Source organism: Artemia franciscana, chromosome 5, assembly GCF_032884065.1.
Source record: "Artemia franciscana chromosome 5, ASM3288406v1, whole genome shotgun sequence".
NCBI classification, from domain to species: Eukaryota; Metazoa; Arthropoda; class Branchiopoda; order Anostraca; family Artemiidae; genus Artemia; species Artemia franciscana.
Window position 1 is genome coordinate 50,053,704 of NC_088867.1, and position 19,946 is coordinate 50,073,649.

General features: G+C 37.0%; 1 protein-coding gene across 3 annotated transcripts in view; it reads right to left on the reverse strand.

Moving 5' to 3' along the window:
* The window catches only part of LOC136027547 (uncharacterized), a 59,285-nt gene extending 40,702 nt beyond the window's left edge, over positions 1-18,583 (reverse strand). For 2 of the 3 annotated variants that reach the window (XM_065704902.1, XM_065704900.1), the window contains exon 1: positions 18,328-18,580. The gene's annotated coding sequence lies outside the window, so the exon portion shown is untranslated. Of the gene's footprint in view, positions 1-18,327 lie in introns of all 3 variants that reach the window. The other variant, XM_065704905.1, reaches the window with a different exon arrangement.
* Between the last annotated feature and the right edge of the window lie 1,363 nt (positions 18,584-19,946).

The following is a 19,946-nucleotide window of genomic DNA, read 5'->3' on the forward strand; positions in this document are numbered from 1 at the left end:
TTTAAAATTCTAGTTCAAGTTTTTCCTCTATTTTTTTGTCATGGAACTACTGTAGCGGAGGATGGCAACCAAGATATCGTTCACCAGCCTTGATTTTAAATTATTTTCAACTCAGTATTCACACCCTTTTGCACCTGTTTCGGAGGAAGTTAATCTATCTAATTATGCTTTTCTGACCAGGTTTCACTTACTTAATAAATACTAGTTTATTATTATTGCTTAATAAATACTAGTTTCACATACTTAATAACTACTAGGGTGATTAAGATTGAACAGACGATACAAGAGTCAAAATCCCCACTAAAAGATAGCCTATAGATTTATTTCTGTCCGGCGATGTGACAGTGGGGAGAAGGGGGAATATAAGACAGAATCAGCTCTTGAATCAGAAAATTAATAAAATATATACAGCAAGTTACGCAGTAGTCGGACAGCTAATCACCGATTGAACTATTAAATCCTTGTAAAATCTCTATTATACCACCTAGAAATTAGATTATTTCAGCATTGAATTCATCTAAATGGTTTTAATGAAAATGCAATTAGCATGAATATTTTAACCATAGACAATGCTGAACATTTGAAAGATCATATCTTACCATATACCTGAAATCACCTAAGGTCAACACAAGTACAAGGCGCACTTCCATCCGAAAAAAAAAAACAATTAGAAAAGTATACTACTACAAGATATGTCACTTTACATGCGGGTGCAATAACCCAGCTGACAGATGCAATAAAATAATCTGCCTCCCCCTTACGTAAAATTTCTATTTTTACGATGCAAGATCACATTGTAAGTTCTTCAGAGAATACAGTTTTAATTTCCCACGTAGCAAGCTCGTAGAGACACCGCACCAGTTCTATCTCGATACTTTATAAATCTAACTTAGTCACGATTTAGAAAATTTTCAAAATGTCCTTCTCATCTCTCTTTAGCTCTTTTCCTTGTCAACAACTGAAGCCCCTTCCTTTCTTTAACTCTGACAAGTCTAGATTGACTATTCCTTCTTAATTTTTTAACATGCAAAAACAATATTTAACTATAATGCCGTCTGACTGTATCTTCCAGATTCTTCGATATTTCATCCATTGCTTCCACTTCACACCTCTTTAATTCATGTTTTAGGTTTTCTCTATCTTTCATACGTTCCTTGTATTCTCATATGGTCTATCCCTTTAATAGAAATTCCTCCTCTTTTCTCCTAAACTTCCAAGCCGTTTTCACTTATATTCCTAGCTGCATTTTTAACTTTCCTCCTTAGAACACCGTCTGCTACTTCACAGACTATTTCCCTAAAATTACTGCATCCATCTTCTACAATGTCAAATCTGAATCTCCAGTTTAATATTCAAATATTCCTGGAACATTTTCCTCAAATTTTCATCCTCGAGTCTATAAACGTCGTAACTTTTGGAAGTGTGTTACCCTTTCTAAATTTTAGCTTTAGATTAGCCTTTCACACAACAAGATGGTGATCTTTATATCAATAACAGGACAACTATGCACCCCAGAATATTTTATTGATGCTGCAAGTCTTCAACTTATGATAGGTTAGTCAATAAGGTTGGCCATCTTACCACTAGGTGGGCACCATGTTCTGGGCCACTTTATAATCATATACTGTATTGGTTAAAGCTTTATTGTTATACCTAGAATTCTGCAGCAATCTATAACCGTTACTTTTTCCTTTCCTAAATCCAATTTACCTATGCTAGGATATCATCCATCCCCATTCCTTCTAGTCTAGGCATTAAAATCCCCTAACAAAATTTCTCTACGTTTTGTGTTTTGATGTTTCTCCTCAACTTCCAGCTGAAAAAACTAGTTTTTTTTTCATTTAATTTATAATCATTTTTAAATAGTGCGGAGAAATCAGGCTCTCCGTCCATGGAAAAGTCCTTTTCTGCAAATACCCCACCCCTAGTAGAAAGTAGCTCCCAAAGAAAATTCCATCAGGAGAATTTATTCCATGGAAAACTCCCACAGAGAATTTCTCCCGTGAAAAATCCCCCCCTACGAAAAGATACTCTAGCCAGCTCCAACCCCGTAACCCCCCCCCCCCCCACAATTCCCCTTGGCATCATCAGATGTAAAATTGAGTTGGCAAAGAGAAAGACAGACTAATAAAAAAAAATCATATAGAAATTCTAGCAAATTCCTTCAGTGTAAAATTTTCCTGGAAGGTTCATCCCCCTGAAACAGTCCTCTCCATAAGAAATTCTCCTCATTCAAAATCCCCAAGCAGAAAATTCACCCACTCCGCAGCCAAAAAATGTATGCATACTTCCCAATAGCAAACACAATATGTAAACAATGAGCAAATTTTATAACTTAGACCTTTCCCCAGGGGCTGTGGGGAATCATGTTATCTCCATAGGCGTAATTATTGAGGCTTTCAACTATGCTGAACAAAATGCCGACCTCAAAATTTTGATCAGACAGCATTCACGAAAAAGAGAGAGGGGGAGCGGGCTAGTAGTCTTCCAGTCTTCTTGCTAATTTAAAAAGGCCACTAGAACTTTTAACTTTTGTTCGAACAAGCCCTTTTCCAATAATCTAGGGCTATTGGTTCCATGTGATAGAGTAAAATGTAATATTGTATGTGTGTTTCGTGATGAATAAATCTTATCTTCTTCTTCTTCTTCTTCTTCTGATCACCCATGAAAAAAAAAAAAAAATAAAAATGTGTCCATGATCTTTCTTCTGGCAAAAATACCAAAAACGACTCAAATCTTATGAACTATTTCAAAACTTATAACATAGCCTGATCCATACAAGTTGGTACTATGAAGTTATGTGTTGCTTTTCATAAGCATACTCCTATAAACAGATGCTACAAAACAAGGAGGATTTGTTTTCCAAATGCAGCATGTTACCACTTCTTAATCCAAATTCCCTTAGATGTCTCTGAATTCTGTTTTCCCAATTCTTTTGACGAAATAAAATGTAAACTAATTTACCAGAGTTCCTAACAGCTTTACCAGTAAGATAACCCAGTTCTAGCAATACACTCTTGCTTACATTTCCTTCACTGTAACAGACATGAAACCAGATTTTTCATACCTTCAAAAGCATCAGAAACAAATAACAAGTACCCCAACTAGCAAAAGAAGCCAACCCCTTGGTGCAAATATGACCAAGGTATAATGTAAAATTGTTGCTTAACAAATCTTTCACTTGTCTTAAAATTTGAACTACGTTTGTTTTTATAACCACAGCATTGAAGTTGTCAACTTCTGTATTTTTTTTAAGTGGTGCATCAAACCCCTAACCAAGAAGATGACTGTGCCCTAGTAAACTATAGTTACTTGCAGGTCTCTCTTCATAGCATGCATGAAACCAATTTTTTTCGTACTACCCAATGCATCAGAAGCAAACAATAGGTATACAAACTAGCAAAAGATGTCAAACCCTTTGCTCTAACAGTCTATTATATCTTTGCCCCTCTCTCTGTGACCGATATGAAACTAAGCTTTCCAAACCCTCAAATCCACCACAAGTACATAAAATTAAGTCTTAATTCAGGCATATTACAGAATTTTGCATATTCTGTCCATAGGTATTTGTCTGTTATAACACCTATATTAAGTTCTTCATCCATAAAAAAAAACTGTAGAACCAGCTTCTTCGTTAGTTCGCAGCTAAGCACGAGACAAGACAAATGAAGTGACAGAATAGATGGGAAATAAATAATTTGGGCTATATATTTACCCATTAGTGGGATGGATGTAAAATATAGCGGATCTGTATGCAAAATGTGTTAGGCACAATTATTATGCATATTTTGAAGCAAGAACTGTTTACTAAACTTCAATTTCCAAATTTCTTTTAAAAGGGACATTAAAAAGGGAGGGGGGAAACAAGCAAACCCGGGCAACACTAGTATCAAATTATAAAAGAGAAAAACTAGCAGGATATTTTGTCTATTTGTTTTATAATAAAGGAACAAAGGTTATTTTTTACATATCTGGATGTAACACAGCAAATACTGGACAAGATAGAAATAGGTTCAGAGACAGCTTGAGGCAGGTGAAATCTGGATGGGAAGTGGCACTTGGGGAAAAAATTCATCTGCCTTTATGTAAAGGTAGATTGTGTTGCTGTGGGCCAAGTTTCTAATATCATCACTAAGAAAAGAGCCAAGGAAAATATCCAATTACTTTATTGATTAGGCCAGGTAGCTGTCATACATCTTGTGCACCTTTTAGTATAACTTTCATTTAAAGCTGACTTTAGTCCAACTTTGACTTGAAACTGATGTCTGCCAGCTAGAATTGAGCTTGATGGAAAGAAAAGACTATGTGCATAGCTTTAGGAAGTCTTCTCTAGCAAAGACTATAAAACTTCACTTCTACTTGCACACTGTGGGTTCTAGCTCTATTACTATTAAACACTTTTCTTTTTGGTCCCAAGCAAGAATTATATACAGCTCCCCAAAAGGGATTTTCACATTCACAAACCTAGCTGAAAACCCACACTTGAGGTTAGACCCTTTTTGATTAGCTGGAATTTGTAAGCTACAACAGGAAAAAGCCGAAGTGTCACTCTTGAACACAGTTACCTTAGATATAGATTGTTTTACATAATTGGGACTGGATTAGTCAAGATTGGCTAAGTATAACCTAGGAAAACTTTTTTTTTTATATTTAAACTTAAACATAAGTAATCCTTACATATTGGCATATCAAAAGACAATAGTTCTACTTCACAACACTTAAACTTACTTTAAATTTTATATTTTTAAACAAGCACAAATTTTCTGGCCTGACCAAAAACAATCTAGATAGTCTAAGAATTTGGGAAAATTGTATTTCTCTCTTAGTACCCTAAACCCATTTTTATAGAATCCTTTACAGAGTAAAACTAAGAGACCAAAATTGAAAAAAAAAAAAATCAAAATGAAGCTTCACAGAAAATATCAATCACATCATAATTACTATTCATAAAGCTTCTTTATTTACTAAAATTTACATAGTACTTTTGTGTTTGATTAACTAGCCAACTTAAAGGTCAACTGAACCTTATAGGTTAAAAAGTGTTTAATTTTTTTGTTACAAGATATTTAACTAAAAATGTTATGACTTGATTTTTAGTAAATTAAGCTGATTTTTCCTTTACATAGTTGGGGGGGGGGGGAATTCAAAACTGACTAGGCAAAAAAAAAAATATTAATAGAAATAAATTTAGAAAATTACATAAAATAGTTTTTCTTGAGGAATCATGGTAAAGGAGATTGCATTCTACTGTTCAATGGTAGAGAAAACACACCAGACACTATTTTTACATGTAAAATTTACTATAATGAGCAAATTTTGGTCCCCTGGTATTAGAACTTATACTGAACAGAAAAAAAGCTCATCCTAATTATTCAAATTTAAAATGGTGTTTGATTGATGACTAGTGAGTCAAATATTTTATTTAAATTGACAAACCAGTCAGAAAATAAGAAACTATTACTGAAATTAGGATTTTTTGTATATAAGGTAAACTGCTCCATAATGTTTTTTTTTTTTTTTTTTTTGTGTTTCTACAGATGTGGAAATTTGATTTTTGGTTTGGTTCTATTTCTGATATTTGTAAGACATGATGGCATTTATTTTACAATACCCAGAAGTAGAGTAAGAAATTCTAGCCTAAACGCTTGATAGATATGCTAATTGAAGAAGAAAGGAAGAATTGACTCCTAGAATTTGAAAAGTACCTTCCCCTTTGTATCTTTGTTTCTAAAAGGTAAATCTATAAAAGCAACCCCAAAAAGGTTTTTTGTGTGAATCAGGTTATGGATTTCTGTGGGGGGCGGGGGATATACCAGACACTGTTTTTACATGTAGGGGAGACTTGGAGCGCTTGGGACAGGTCTATACTTGGGACAGCACCTTCATCTACAAGATGCCATCTAGCATTCACAATGGTGTTTTGCCCTATGAATAACTTCACTCATAGGTGACGTGTGCATAAATTTTTATTTCAGTAGCCCACGTAGTTGTCAAGAGAGAGGTAAACAAAGAATTTGTTCACCTTTTTGTCACCCCCAAAGACCTAAATACACGGCTGAACCCACAGACAGGCAAGTACTTAACCATTGACCTCACTTTCACAACAACAGACATGGTAAATAGTTCAGAAACCCTGTAACCTTGACTCTGACCATGAGATTATATCATTGAAACTAGAGATTAACCCAGTAAGGTCAGGGTACCAACCAGTGAAAATGTGGAAATTCCAAGACAAACTCTGGAACTCTTGGAAACACAACTTAGACCAAAAAGCTTTGGAAATTAAGACAAGTGATGAGTCAGTGGAATCACTGTCAAATAAGATTACTTCAGCTATCATAGCCTCCTCAGAAAGAATATTTGGCTACAAACAACCTCATCCAAAAAGACAAAATTCTACTCTGGGATGGAACAGTAAATGCCAGAAAGCCTACCTAGAGAAGGAAAAAGCAAAAAATAATTTCTCTAGATACGTCTCAATTGAGAATAAAATAGTTTTTAAGCAAAAGACAGCAGAATTCAAAAAGAAACTGAAAGCTGAGACACAAGATGGATGGAGAAGGCTCTTTGAAGACAAATTTGGCCACAACACTCCTGTTCAGGAGCTATGGAGAAACTTCCAGGTTTTTTCAGGCAAAAAAGAAGGAATCCCATCCCTGCAGATATACAGGTGGGAAGGACTACAGAATCTTCAACCAATGGTAAATTTAATCTCTTCTTTGAAAAGTTTCTGAATGTAGTTACTCCATTACAGTACACACCCCACCAACCTAGTCCCAAAAATAGTACTGCCCCCTTTTCAGCTCCCAGGAAGTTAAAGACACCATTTCAAAGCTCCAGCCTGGTGCAACTGGCCCTGATGGAATTCACAATTTGATGTTGAAAAATTTGCTAGATACATTTGTTGAGCTACTGACACAGCTATTCAACAGATCTGTCATAGAGTCAGCAATACCATCTGAGTGAAATAAGGCAATAGTAATCGCACTTCTCAAGGCAGGTAAAGTCCCTAAGGTAGTTGATTCATACTGCCCCATATCAATCACTTCTTGTGTTGCAAAACTAATTGAGAGGGTAATAAAACTAAGAATTTTAACCCCATTACCAGACCACATCCAAATTGAACAGCTTGGCTTTTTACCTGGAAGAAGCACCATAGATGCCCTAGTTGGACTAGAGCATATAATAAAACTTAGTTTCAAAAAAGGAAAAGCTGTCCATGGGATATTTTTAGATATGGATTCAGCATTTGATAGAGTTGATGTGGGGCAACTAATCAGAAAGCTATCTGTACTGGGTTTACCAGACCTACTGGTAAATTGGATCCACCAATTCTTGATGGGCAGGGAAGTTCAGGCCTCCTTGGGGGGCTCCTACTCAGAGTTTAAGAGAAAAGCTTACGACACTTGACTCCCTCAAGGATATGTTCTAAGTCCACTTCTCTTCTCAGTGTATTGTCATGATATAAGCCTGGAAAATGTCCTTATAGCAGAGTTTTTTCTGTATGCTGATGATATTACTGTTGCAGTTGTGGGGAGAGACCCTTTATGCTTACAGTCAACCTCCCAAAAAGCTGTAGATATGCTATCAATTTGAGCAAATAGTAACAATACGGTTTCCACAACCCATAAGTCAGTTAGTGTGTTCTTCCACAAAATGCACAACTTGGCTGCTTTCAAACCACAGATGAAACTTAATGGACAAGGGATTGTAGTTGCAGAACATGCATGCTTTATGGGAGTTATATTTGACCAAAAAATGACATGGAAACCCCATCTGGATGAGCTGATTGGCAGTCTGAAACAAAGACAAAATTTCATTAATGCTCTCTGCCCTGGAAGAAGAGGTGTCCCCACAGCCTTTGCCTCGACTATTGTCAAGTCAGTGGTGATATCCAAGATAGACTTTGGATCATTTATATATAGATCAGCTAAAAAATGTCTCCTTAAGAAACTTGACACTACACTTCATGCAATCTTAAGAAGGGCCCTTGGTGACCTAAAATCTACTCCTATTGCAACTATGTATTGTGAAGTGGGGATCCAGTCCCTTCACTCCAGAAGAAAATACCTCCTCGCAAGATATTTTGTAAAGAAAATAAGACTCAGGAACCACATTATCTACAAAGAAATTATTAACCATTACAACCCTGACATCTGCTTTAAACCAACAGAGATGTCCTCTTTCCAGAGATTCCTTTGCCTTCCGGGCATGGAAGAGTTCATGGAGAATGGCAGGCTGACTGTCAATTTGGATGATGAAGTCCTAGTTTGGCCTAGTTTCCTCCAAAGGAATTAGGGGATTGATTATTCCTAAGATCAGCATCAGAAAAAAGGAGGGCCTCCCCTAAGTACTGATGAAAATCATATTCCTGGGAAAGTTGGCAGAATATCAGGAATACATTCAAGTTTACACAGATGGCTCAAAGACAGAAATAAAATGCAGTTGTGCAGTAGTTATACCCTCCCAGAGCATGTCTCTTTCCTACCATTTACCCCCCAGCCTGAAAATTTTCTCTGCAGAGCTTATGGCAATTAAGTTTTCACTTCAAGCCATATCAAGCCAAACAGAGAGCAAACATTAGAAGCATATTATCTGATTCACAATGATTCACTTTCAGCTCTGGATTACCTCTCACACCAGCAACACCAAGCAAGAAATGTTGCCATTGAGATTGAAAATTTGGTTACTCAACTTGCAAAAAAGGGTAAATCTGTTCTATTCATATGGGTTCCAGCACAATGTGGTATAACAGGAAACGAATTAGCAGATCAGGCTGCAAAACAAGCCTCCCAACTAGGCCTGATCACTCAAACCCCGATTACTGGTCCTGAATTTCTCTCTTCAATCAGCACAAAAACTTTGGAAGAAGAAGAGACTTGGCTCCATTCTTCCCATACTCAACTCCTTGATCTCTATGATTATAAGCAGCCATCAAAAGAAATGTACCTCACTTCTTGCATCCTTTCTACTTGCCTATTTCGTCTTAGATGTGGCCATGCAAAGACAAAATCAACACTATTTCAGTGAAAAATGGCTCCATCCCCCAACTGTGACATATGTGGAGTGTATGAAGATATGCGTCACATCATCTTTAACTGTAGAAAATATGAAAAAAAGAGGGAAGTACTAAGAATTTGCTGTGAGAAGTCATTTAATGCATTCACGATGCGTTCTGTTCTGGGACACCACACGTCTCCTCCATGGGCTAGACGACTAAGCACAAACCTCTTGGGTAGATTTGTTAAGACTACTGGTTTGGTTCATTCCCTATAAGTTTTTTTGTTTTTGCACCTATATAATAGTGATTTCAGAATTATCCTATTTATCATTTTAGATATATTTTATCTGCATTTGGTTGTATGAGACTGGTTATCAAGGAGGCACACTCGTGCCTCTATAAAGAGGCGAACCACGACAATGTTAAGCGATCTTCGGTTCCAGTGGTCGCAGAGGGATGGGGAGGGATGCATTTCGTAGCCCGAGCTCCAACTAAGAAACCTGCCAAATTTCATCCCCCTCCGACTTTTCCTTCATGGGGCAAATCTGGCCGAAAGTTTCGACCCACCAACCCCAGCCCCCCTTTAACGTTGTCCGATCGGGCTGAAATTCACAATTTAGGGTCCCCTAGGGCCCAGGAGCTTATCCGCGAAATTTCAGCTCGATCCGATAACTCCTTCCCTGTTTTCCAGAAACCACGCATAGCCACTTAATTTTCATATTCTTTTTTTTCCTCGACGCCTACAGGTCACAGCCGACATCGGATCTGGGTGTACGAAGACTCATTCGATGCGGAATTCTCCGAGTAAGTTTCCTTGAAAGTTTCGTAGGAAAATCTTAACCCCCCGAAAGTTTCGACCCCCCAACCCCACCCTCCCCCCCTTTAACGTTGTCCGATCGGGCTGAAATTCACAAGTTAAGGTCCCCTACGGCCCAGGAGCTTATCCGCGAAATTTCAGCTCGATCCGATAACTCCTTCCCTGTTTTCCAGAAACCACGCATTAGCCACTTAATTAACCCATTTCTCCATAAGAGCCCATGTTAATTTGAAATTTTTAAAATTTATTTAAAAGTTATATTTACACACATGCAGGTGGTTAGCTTAGTCGGTAGAGCGTGGGACATTTAATCCTCGGGTCAAGGGTTCAAGTCCCTTATCGGGCGGTTTTTTTTCACAAAATATGAAAAAAACCGTCTTCTTAAAGAGTTAAAGAGGCTGCGTCCCAAAGTCGAACCTTAAAACGTACAGGAATGTACGAAGGGTGTATGAAGACTCATTCGACGCGGAATTCTCCGAGTAATTTTCCTGGAAAGTTTCTTTGGGAAATCTTAACCCCCCGATTTTCTAGCTTAGAAAAACCCATTTCCCCATAAGAGCCCAGGTTAATTTTTGAAATTCTTAAAAGTTACGAATATCAACATTCAAGTACATCAAAATAATCAGCTCGGCACGGCGAGAATGACTGCAAGCATCATAAAAATCCAGCTCCATTCCAGAAATTAAATTATGTAATTGGAAATTCTCCTTGATTGGAAATGTTTTCCAAACTGAACGCAGACGCCATCTAGCATATCAGAAATGAACTTCCTAAACGCCATCTGTCCTTTTTTGAGAGAAAATTCACAATTTATCTGGATAGAATTGTATCAGCTGAACTTGGGCCAAGTTAGGAAAGAGAGATCTTCTACAGCAGAAGATTAGATTTCCGAAGCTAAGTACCAGACTAGGCTATCTATCATAATTAATATTTCTCTTGCCTCACCTATCTGGATAGAATTGTATCAGCTGAACTTGGGCCAAGTTAGGAAAGAGAGATCTTATACAGCAGAAGATTAGATTTCTGAAGCTAAGTACCAGACTAGGCTATCTATCATAATTAATCTTTCTCTTGCCTCACCTATCTGGATAGAATTGTATCAGCTGAACGTGGGCCAAGTTAGGAAAGAGAGATCTTCTACAGCAGAAGATTAGATTTCCGAACCTAAGTACCAGATCTATCATAATTAATCTTTCTCTTGCTTCACCTATATGGATAGAATTGTATCAGCTGAACTTGGGCCAAGTTAGGAAAGAGAGATCTTCTACAGCAGAAGATTAGATTTCCAAAGCTAAGTACCAGATCTATCATAATTAATCTTTCTCTTGCCTCACCAGGTCTTTTCTACAATGCCAAGCAAAGCTTGGCAACTAAAGCAGAAAATGAAAAGTAAGTATGATGAGAAAAAACAAGAAATTAGCGAGATAAAAAGGAAATACTACCAGGAAAATAAGGACCGAATCAAGGAGGATGTAAAGAGCCGCTTTCAAACAAATGAGACGGCAAAGGAGCGTAACCAAACAAAAGCTTTGAAAAGAAATTTCAAACTGTATGCAGCATCACAAGATTATCGCTCAAGGAAAAAACAGGCAAGCCTCACTCAGTACAACAACCACAAGGACAAATTTTCACAACTGTTTGGTGACTACTACAAGAGAAACAGGGACATTTTGACTGCAAAAATATGGGTGAGAACATAGATAAAAAATGGTACACCATCACCCCTGTCGCGAACCAAACATGGAAAAAAAGGTAATAAAGCGCCACCCGCAGCAGAAGCTACCAGCATCTCATTTTCTGCATGCTACTGTCATGCTACAGCATTCAAAAAAGCTGTAGAACACAGAATGGCGAATGATATAATTTTGTCCCAGAGATCGCGCGTGAAACAAAAGCGACACAGACAGTATTATTTGGGAGAAGCGCGTAAAGTACAGAAAATGCAGAATGATTTAAAGGAGATGCAACAAGTTCTGAATATGCACTATTGCAACACGGAAGACTCGAAGGAAGCCATAAAATTGGAATTTGCACATGCAAACAATGTCATAGAAATGGCAACAAATTCGCTCGCAAAGCGACATGCGCTTAATGCAGCAAAATGCGAAAAATTTCTCGACAACTTGCCAGAAGACGAACCCCCAACCCTTGAAGACTTTACAACAGCTATGGGTAATTTGAGACAACACAGTGAGTACACAGAGCCATATTTTTATGAAACAGCCCACACTAACTACGGAACTAATATCTGTCGCGTATAATAGGGCTGCCGCCCCCCAAACCCCCCACTTTTAAAGACTCTTTTGTACAGGTTTTTTGTTTTGTTAATTAAAAGAGGGCCTTTCCGAAGCCAAGAGCGGGGGGTCAGGGGGGCGGCAGGGCAGCCCCCCACAACAAAAAAACCTGTATAAAAGAGTCTTTAAAGCGGGGGGTTTGGGGGGCGGCGGACCCCAACTGCCTCTCCTAATTCCTGTACGTTTTAAGGTTCGACTTTGGGACGCAGCCTCTTTAACTCTTTAAGAAAACGAAGTTTTTTTCATATTATAATGTGTAAGAATTGCATTATTTATTATAATTGTGTGGTATATGAATTTTAATTGCTGTTTGACAATGCATAGTTGCAGTATTTTGATTCCTGTTTTTCAACGCATGCAGTTGCTGCAGGCGAATAACCCCCTTCTATTAGCAAGTCAAGTGATACTGTTCTGGTTCAGTGAATACTGACTGAAGTGACACCCAAACAAGCTAGTGATTATAGAAGGCACAGAACAACTGAGTGATACAAACGCATATGACCTATTGGTTGAACACATCAAACCCTAAACAACAATAGCAACAAAGAATTTGTAAGTGTATTTTCTAAGATTTCCGAAATCTGTGTAGTTAGTTGCGAACGCACCATTGCAGATATTTACAAAAGAATAGGACTATGTATTGGTGATGGACATTGAAATGATGTGTAGCCAGGAGTATCTGCATTATCTACTGTGAACACTAAGCTATATTTTTTTGTATCAATACACACCTTAATTTATACTTGGGACATGTCCCAAGTAGTAAGAATATAGAATCTACAACCAAATCTTAAATTATGTCCCAACTAGATCTCTTAGTACTTTTCATGATTAATTCTGTTCACACCCTGACTAGGTAAACTCAACCTCTAAGTTCTAACAGCCTTTTTTTCTAGTTTTTATTAACAAGGGGAAGAAAAACCCTTGAGGCGAGTCATACCAGTCAATGAAGGAACCTTGAGGCGAGTCATAGCAGATATTTTGTCAAAAAAGTAATCTGTACAAGAAGCTGTTAAAATGTGTGGCCTGTCCAAAACTTCTCTACATAGGCACCTGACTTCCCACATGACAAACTCTAGTAGAGATGCAGTCAATACCCCTTTTATATGCCAGTCAAAAATAACCCACAACAAGATTTTGACCACTGAGCAAGAAACAGAGCTGAAAAAATACCTGATTGAGGCATCTAAGCTACATTATGGGCTTGGAATTTTTGAAGTCAAAACGCTAGTCTCTGAATATGCCAAGAGAAATGGTATATCTTACCCTGCAGGGTGGGATGCCAAACAACAGGCAGGGGCAACTTGGTATTACAGCTTTATGGCTAGAAATCTGTCATTTAGCTTAAGGACACCAGAACAAACCAGCCTTGCAAGGGCTACAAGTTTCAATCAACGTACAGTTTCCATATTCTTTGACAAACTGAAGGGCATCATGGGAAAAATTCAGATTTCAGTCTCAGAATATTTGGAATATGGATGAATGTGGCCTGACCACTGTATAGAAGGTTGCTGCCGAGTCAGGGGTTAGACAAGTTGGAAGGAGCACTTCTGCAGAGAAGGGCCAAACTGTTACAATTCTAGCAACTGTGTCAGCTCTTGGAAACACAATTCTCCAGTCCTGGATTTCCCAAGAAAAAAAGTGACCCCCAGAATGACCATGGGAACACCCACTGGAACTCTGGCTTTTCGAGGAGGTGAAAGTGGATGGACCAATTCTTTAATCTTTGTTGAGTGGATGAAAAACTTCATATCCTATGCACGTCCACAAGCACAGAATCCCTGTCTTCTGATCCTTGACAATCATGAATCCCATCTGTCAATTAATGCAATACAGCTAGCAAAAGACAATCACATCATCATACTAACCGTTCCATGACACACCTTGCACAAATTGCAGCCACTGGACAAGACTGTGTTTATCCTGTTCAAGCTTCCTTACAACAGAGCAATTCCAAACTGGATGGTGAATACCTAAGCATTCCAGTTTCAATTTATGAGATACCTTGGTTCCTTGGACAGCATACTCACTGAGTTTTACTATGAGAAACATGGTGTCAGGATTCTGTGTTTCCGGGATTTCACACTTTAACAATGACATATTCACTGATGATGAATATGCACCATCTTCAATTACAGATAGGCCAAAACCTGAAGGTACAACTGGCAAAGGGAACAGTTGAGCCACCGTCGGACTCTGATACAGAAGTTGGTAGCAATGTCTCAACCATCAAGCCTATACAGCTGTAAACCACCCCTCAAACTCCCAAAGGAGTACAAACAATGGATCCTTCCAGTGCTGTATTACCAGGTGACATTAGACCATTCCCCAAAGCTGGGCCAAGAAAATTTAGAGGTGGAGTTAGAGCTCAAGGGTGTTGCCAAGTGTTGACAGACACATCCAAGAAAAAGAGAATTGAAGAAAAGGCAGTTGGACAGATTAACAAGAAAAATCAAACTGCATCAAAGGTGAAAAAGCCTGCCAAAAAGGTGTCAGCAAAGAAGTTTGGCAGAAAACTGAAATATTCCACCATTTCTTTATCTGATACATCTTCAGAAGAATATCTCATGAAACCATGGAGAATCAGATTGATGAAATGGAGATACAGAGTGGGGACTTTGTCCTTGTCATGGGAGATAAAAAACATGGAAAGAAATTTTACAGTGTAAGAGAAGTTGTCAAAGTTGGTGAGAACAAGGTTGAAGTCTGCTACTTTAAAAGGGTCACTCCTTTTCAGAAATATGTAGCTACAAAAGCTTCATACCAGTTTGAGAAGTGGCAAGCTGCAAAGAAGCTGCCAAACCCAGAACCAACTGGCAAACTGAACACCAGGCCAGACACTTCATTTTTCTGATTAACATGTCTGTATATAATATATTGCAAAAATTCTAAAATGTAAACCTTTTTATATTTTTGTAATATTAAATGACTATATTTGACTTTAAAAAAAGATGGAAACCTGGGCATCCCAAGTATTAAACTATGTCCCAAGTATAAAACAATCTAGTCCCAAGCATAAAACTAGTTTTATACTTGGGACATTTGAGAGCTTCTGCTGAATTACTTTTTTGGTCAAGTTCAAGATGACTTAGAAAGCTGAGTTTTGGGCCAGACATTCTCCATGAAGTTGCCTATATTACCAAGCAGGATTTATCCTTACTGCTGAAATGATTTGCAATCAGTGACCATTAAAAAAATTCATCCCAAGTACTCCAAGTCTCCCCTATAATTTGCTTTTTCAAACAAAGCTTAGTCTTGTGTTACAAGAACATAAAGTCTGTACGCCCTATGGTTTGGATACTTCATTGTAGCCTAACTTTAAGGTCCCATTTCCAGGATTAGGCTCAGGCTTAAATTCTTTGTCCAATGTTGACTATTAGTATATTTAAAATTATTAGGCTAGTGATCAAGACAAAATTAAGACAGTTCACATAACTGTATTACCAATAAAGTGAACATACCACTCAATGCCTATTTTTATGTTCTTTACAAATACAATAATTGCTTCTACTGGAAATTCAAATTTAAGTACTTTTTGAGCTCTTAAATGATGAATTTTCAAAAAATTATGACAGTTCATATAACTGACTCATCAATAAAGTAAACATACCACTTGATGTTTTTTTTATGTTCTTTACAAATATAATAATTTCTTCTAATGTAAATTCAAATTTAATCACTTTCTGAGCTCTTAAAAATGACCAATTTTCACTTAAAGTATGAGTTATTGCTTGTTTTGGACAAAATAATACTATGTTTTCTCAGCACCATCTTTTCTTGGTTGTTTTCAAAACAATAATGCTACATTTTCTCAGTGCTAAAATTACTTACAAAAAGGTTAGTTTAGGTTGGGTTAAAAAGTGCTTAAATTTGAATTTGCTGTAGAGGCAATTATTATATTCATAAAGAACATAAAAAAAAGGTATCAAGTGGTATATTCACTTTATTTGTAAGTCAGTTATATGAACTGTCATAAATTTACCATGATCTATGTGTTAAAATATTGAAGTTAATCTTATAAGTTACATAGCATATAAGAAAATTTTGAAAACTTGAACAATTAGACTATCTGCTTTCTAGGGGGTTTAGACCTAATAATTTCGGTAAACATTTATATTAATAGATTACTCAGATAGCTAAGAAACAAACTTATCTCTCTAGTCAGAATTGCATCCTGAATCAAAATTTAACATTCATTTGCATTAGAAATGAGCTTTATTGTCACCCTTATATATTCCAACTCAAGGTAGCCTATATTTGCATATTTATTTATTATTAGGAATAGTGGTAAGCATCAATGCTTGTCACAAAAACATAATACTAATCTAAAGTAAATTGGCAACAACAAACTAAACAGCAAAAACTTCTAAATAAAACGACACTACACAACAAAAGCATCTAAATAAAAAGGTATATTTACTAATGCACTCTTAAAATTTTGAACACTCTCTGCCTCAACAACCTCCAAAGGCAAACCATTCCATGGTCTGGCAACTCTACTAACAAAAGATAATTGACCAATTTTTTTCAGTGGTTTTGGAGGATATAATTTATAATCATGCTGATGAGTAGAGTGATAATGGCTAAATTCAAAAAATAAATTTGGATCAACATCATCCACTCCTTTAATTATACAAAACACATTTACAAGGTCATTGCAATGTCTACAAAACTTCAACAACGGGAGTTGAAGCCTAGAAAGTCTCTGCAGATAAGAAAGGCGCTGAAGGTATGGGACCAATCTAGTGGCCCTTCTCTGAACCTTTTCTATCCTATGCTCATCTGTTAGACTTAATGGAAACCAAACAGAAGTATTATACTCAAGAAGAGGGCAGACCATTGATTTGTATAGTAGTAAGAAATTATGAAGGTTAAACCTACTAAAGCTTCTCCTTATAGATGATAAACGATAATTTGCATTCTTTACAATTTCCAAAATATGCTTATCAAATTTAAATTGGGTATCAAAGTAAACACATAGTGTAGAGTGTAGTATAGAGTAGAGTGAGCATAGTGTAGAACAACACACTTAGAAGGGTTTATGAACATGGAATTAGATTTGCAACAATAAGTTAGAGAGTCAAGATCCTCCTGTAAAAGTTGCACATTGTTTTGGTCTTGTACTGGTAGATAAAGTTTTACATCATCCACAAACATCTTGACAGTAGAATGCTGAACAGAGAAAGGCAGATCATTAATAAATACACAAAATAAAATTGGACCCAGGCAGCTACCCTGGGGGACTCCACTTAACACATCAATTGAGGATGACATAGCTTCACCAAGAACAACCTGCTGAGTTCATCCATTTAGATAATCAGCAATAAATGCAATTGTTTTTTTTACCCAATTTATAAGCTGCACATTTTTTAAGAAGGGTGGGTATTGAGACTTTGTTGAATGCCTTCAAGAAGTCAATGTAAATGCAGTCAAAGGGTATAGCTAAATTGGCAAAATGTTGAAAATCCAAAGTAACCTCAAGAAGCTGAGTATTATAAGACCTATTTTTTTGGAAACCATGCTGAGCAGGATTCCAAAGATGATTTCCATCAAAATACTTTTGATCACGTGAAACAATCAACTTTTCCATTACTCTGCAAAAAATAGACGTGATTGAAATTGGCCAATAGTTTTTAAATTAGGAGGTGGGGTGGGAGTAAAGTTCAAAATTACCTCTATAGTCAGAATTGAATCCTGGATTCAAATTTAAAATCCATTTGCATTGGAAATGACCTTAACTAAACTCCCCATCCTACCCACTTAATGTGTAATTATATACCCTGAATTGGAATATGCCAGGAATTGGTATAGCCTAGCCTATATAGGGGTGGGGTAAACTTCTGACAATAGAGGTGAGTTTGTTTCTTAGATAGGCTATATGAATAATCTGTTAATACAGGCTAAACTATGACAATGATTTTAACAGTTATTTAACCATTGAATCATTGATCATCCAATTGCTGGGTACAGTTTGTGGATAGCTGTTGGATAGGCCAGTTTAGTCCTTGGTAGCCTACATGTATTGTCACAATAAAATCCATTATGTTAGTAATGTCATGATTAGTGGATCAAATAAGTGAATTTATAAGCCACTAGGCCTATTTGTTTGCTATTATTGTGCTTCCTTTAAAAAACCTTGCTCCTTGCTCAAAGAATTTACTACATTGCAACTAAAGAGAAAAGGCTCTAGGCCAAGCCTGTACAAATTAACTTACCTTCCTTTATGCTAGAACCCTCCACAGGGATTTTTCTTTCCAAGTCTTCTGAAAGAAGGTTTTTCTTCTTGTTAGAAAGCGACACCGACTTTCCATTGTTTAGTTCCTTTTGCTTCCATTGTTTAGTTTGCCTTTGAAATGCAAGCGGCTCCTGGAAAATCTACCTGACTTGTGGTAGGCTATTTAGCACAAGATTCAAACCAAACTTCAGTACAACCAGACTTGCCGGATTGCTTCGTCTGCTGATAAACAAATGTGTGCAAATCCGAACTTTCAATGTGGAGGTAAAATTTTAGTGGCTAGATGCGACTTCAACCAGTGCTTACCTGTTCAACTCTTTAGCATCCGTACTTGTAAAGTCTTGAAGTATTTAATAAAATGTTCATGAAAAAAATAATTATATGTCGATACTGAGGAAGCATTCACAAAGTACATCTTAGAACTGGGAAATAGAAATCTCCCAAGAAATGAGTTCAACAGAATCAAATTACCTAAGGATATAATTTCAAGTTTTAATTTAATTGAGGAAGTTTTGAAAATCGCCTTGTAAATAAAAAATACAAAGGAATGAAGGAACACGTACGTTAGCGCCGCTCAACAAAGAAGTTGGAAAAATGAAGCGTGACATTGTTCATCACCTCTCAGGAGAAAGCAAATCCTGTAAAAGTTATGATTATGTTAAAAACAAACAGAAAAGAGGAATCAAACTCAGACCAAATTTCTTCATTCAATCAAAGTTACCGATTTGCCACCCCATGACTTAAAACTAAAGAACAAAACATTAATTTTACTAATGTGTACATGAAATATTTTAGAGAGCATGTGCAATGGAACACTTCAAGTTAGTACTGATTAATGTAGCAATGGAGTTAAAGTAAAAATTATTACTGAGGATAAAACTGAAGAAGAATTTTACATTAATCTATGATTAGAGGACGACCGACAGCGAAAATGACATACATACAAGCCCACCACGTACTGAGTACCTGGAACCAAGCGAAGTTCAGTTTCCTCCTACTACTACTGCGAACAACTCGCTGCAGCACCAGACCGCCCTAGTCCAACGCAGCTCCGCATGCTGCTCTTGCATCTCTATCAGTTTAAAGTCTGTCAATTTATACCCTTCCAATTTAGCTTAAATCTTTCCTCACGAACCCCTTCTACCCGATTCGGAAACGACCTGCTTTTCGTTTGACCTTATATGGTTTACCGACATGGATGTTCTTTGGAAGTCTGTCATCGTTCATCTGCATGACGTGTCCTTGGTCATCTCAAATTTTCTCCATTATTACCCTAGAAAGCGGGATTGAACCTCATTTTTTGCACAGTTTGAAGTACGGTCAGTCAGACGGGTACCTAAAACAATCCATGGACTACTTTTCTAAAAACCATCTAATAAATGCTTCCCCGTCTCTCGAACCGTACTTGCAAACTGTCAACACAGTAGCTCCTAATAGTCTAATCTTTGTTCTTAAATTCATCTTCACATTCTTCCAAACTTTATTCAACTGTGAAAAAACACGCTGGTCCTTGACTATTCTACTTTCTAAATCTTCGCTGCACCCAGCGTCTTTACTAATAATTAATTAAAAAAAAAACTTTCCAAAAAAGTTTTTCAA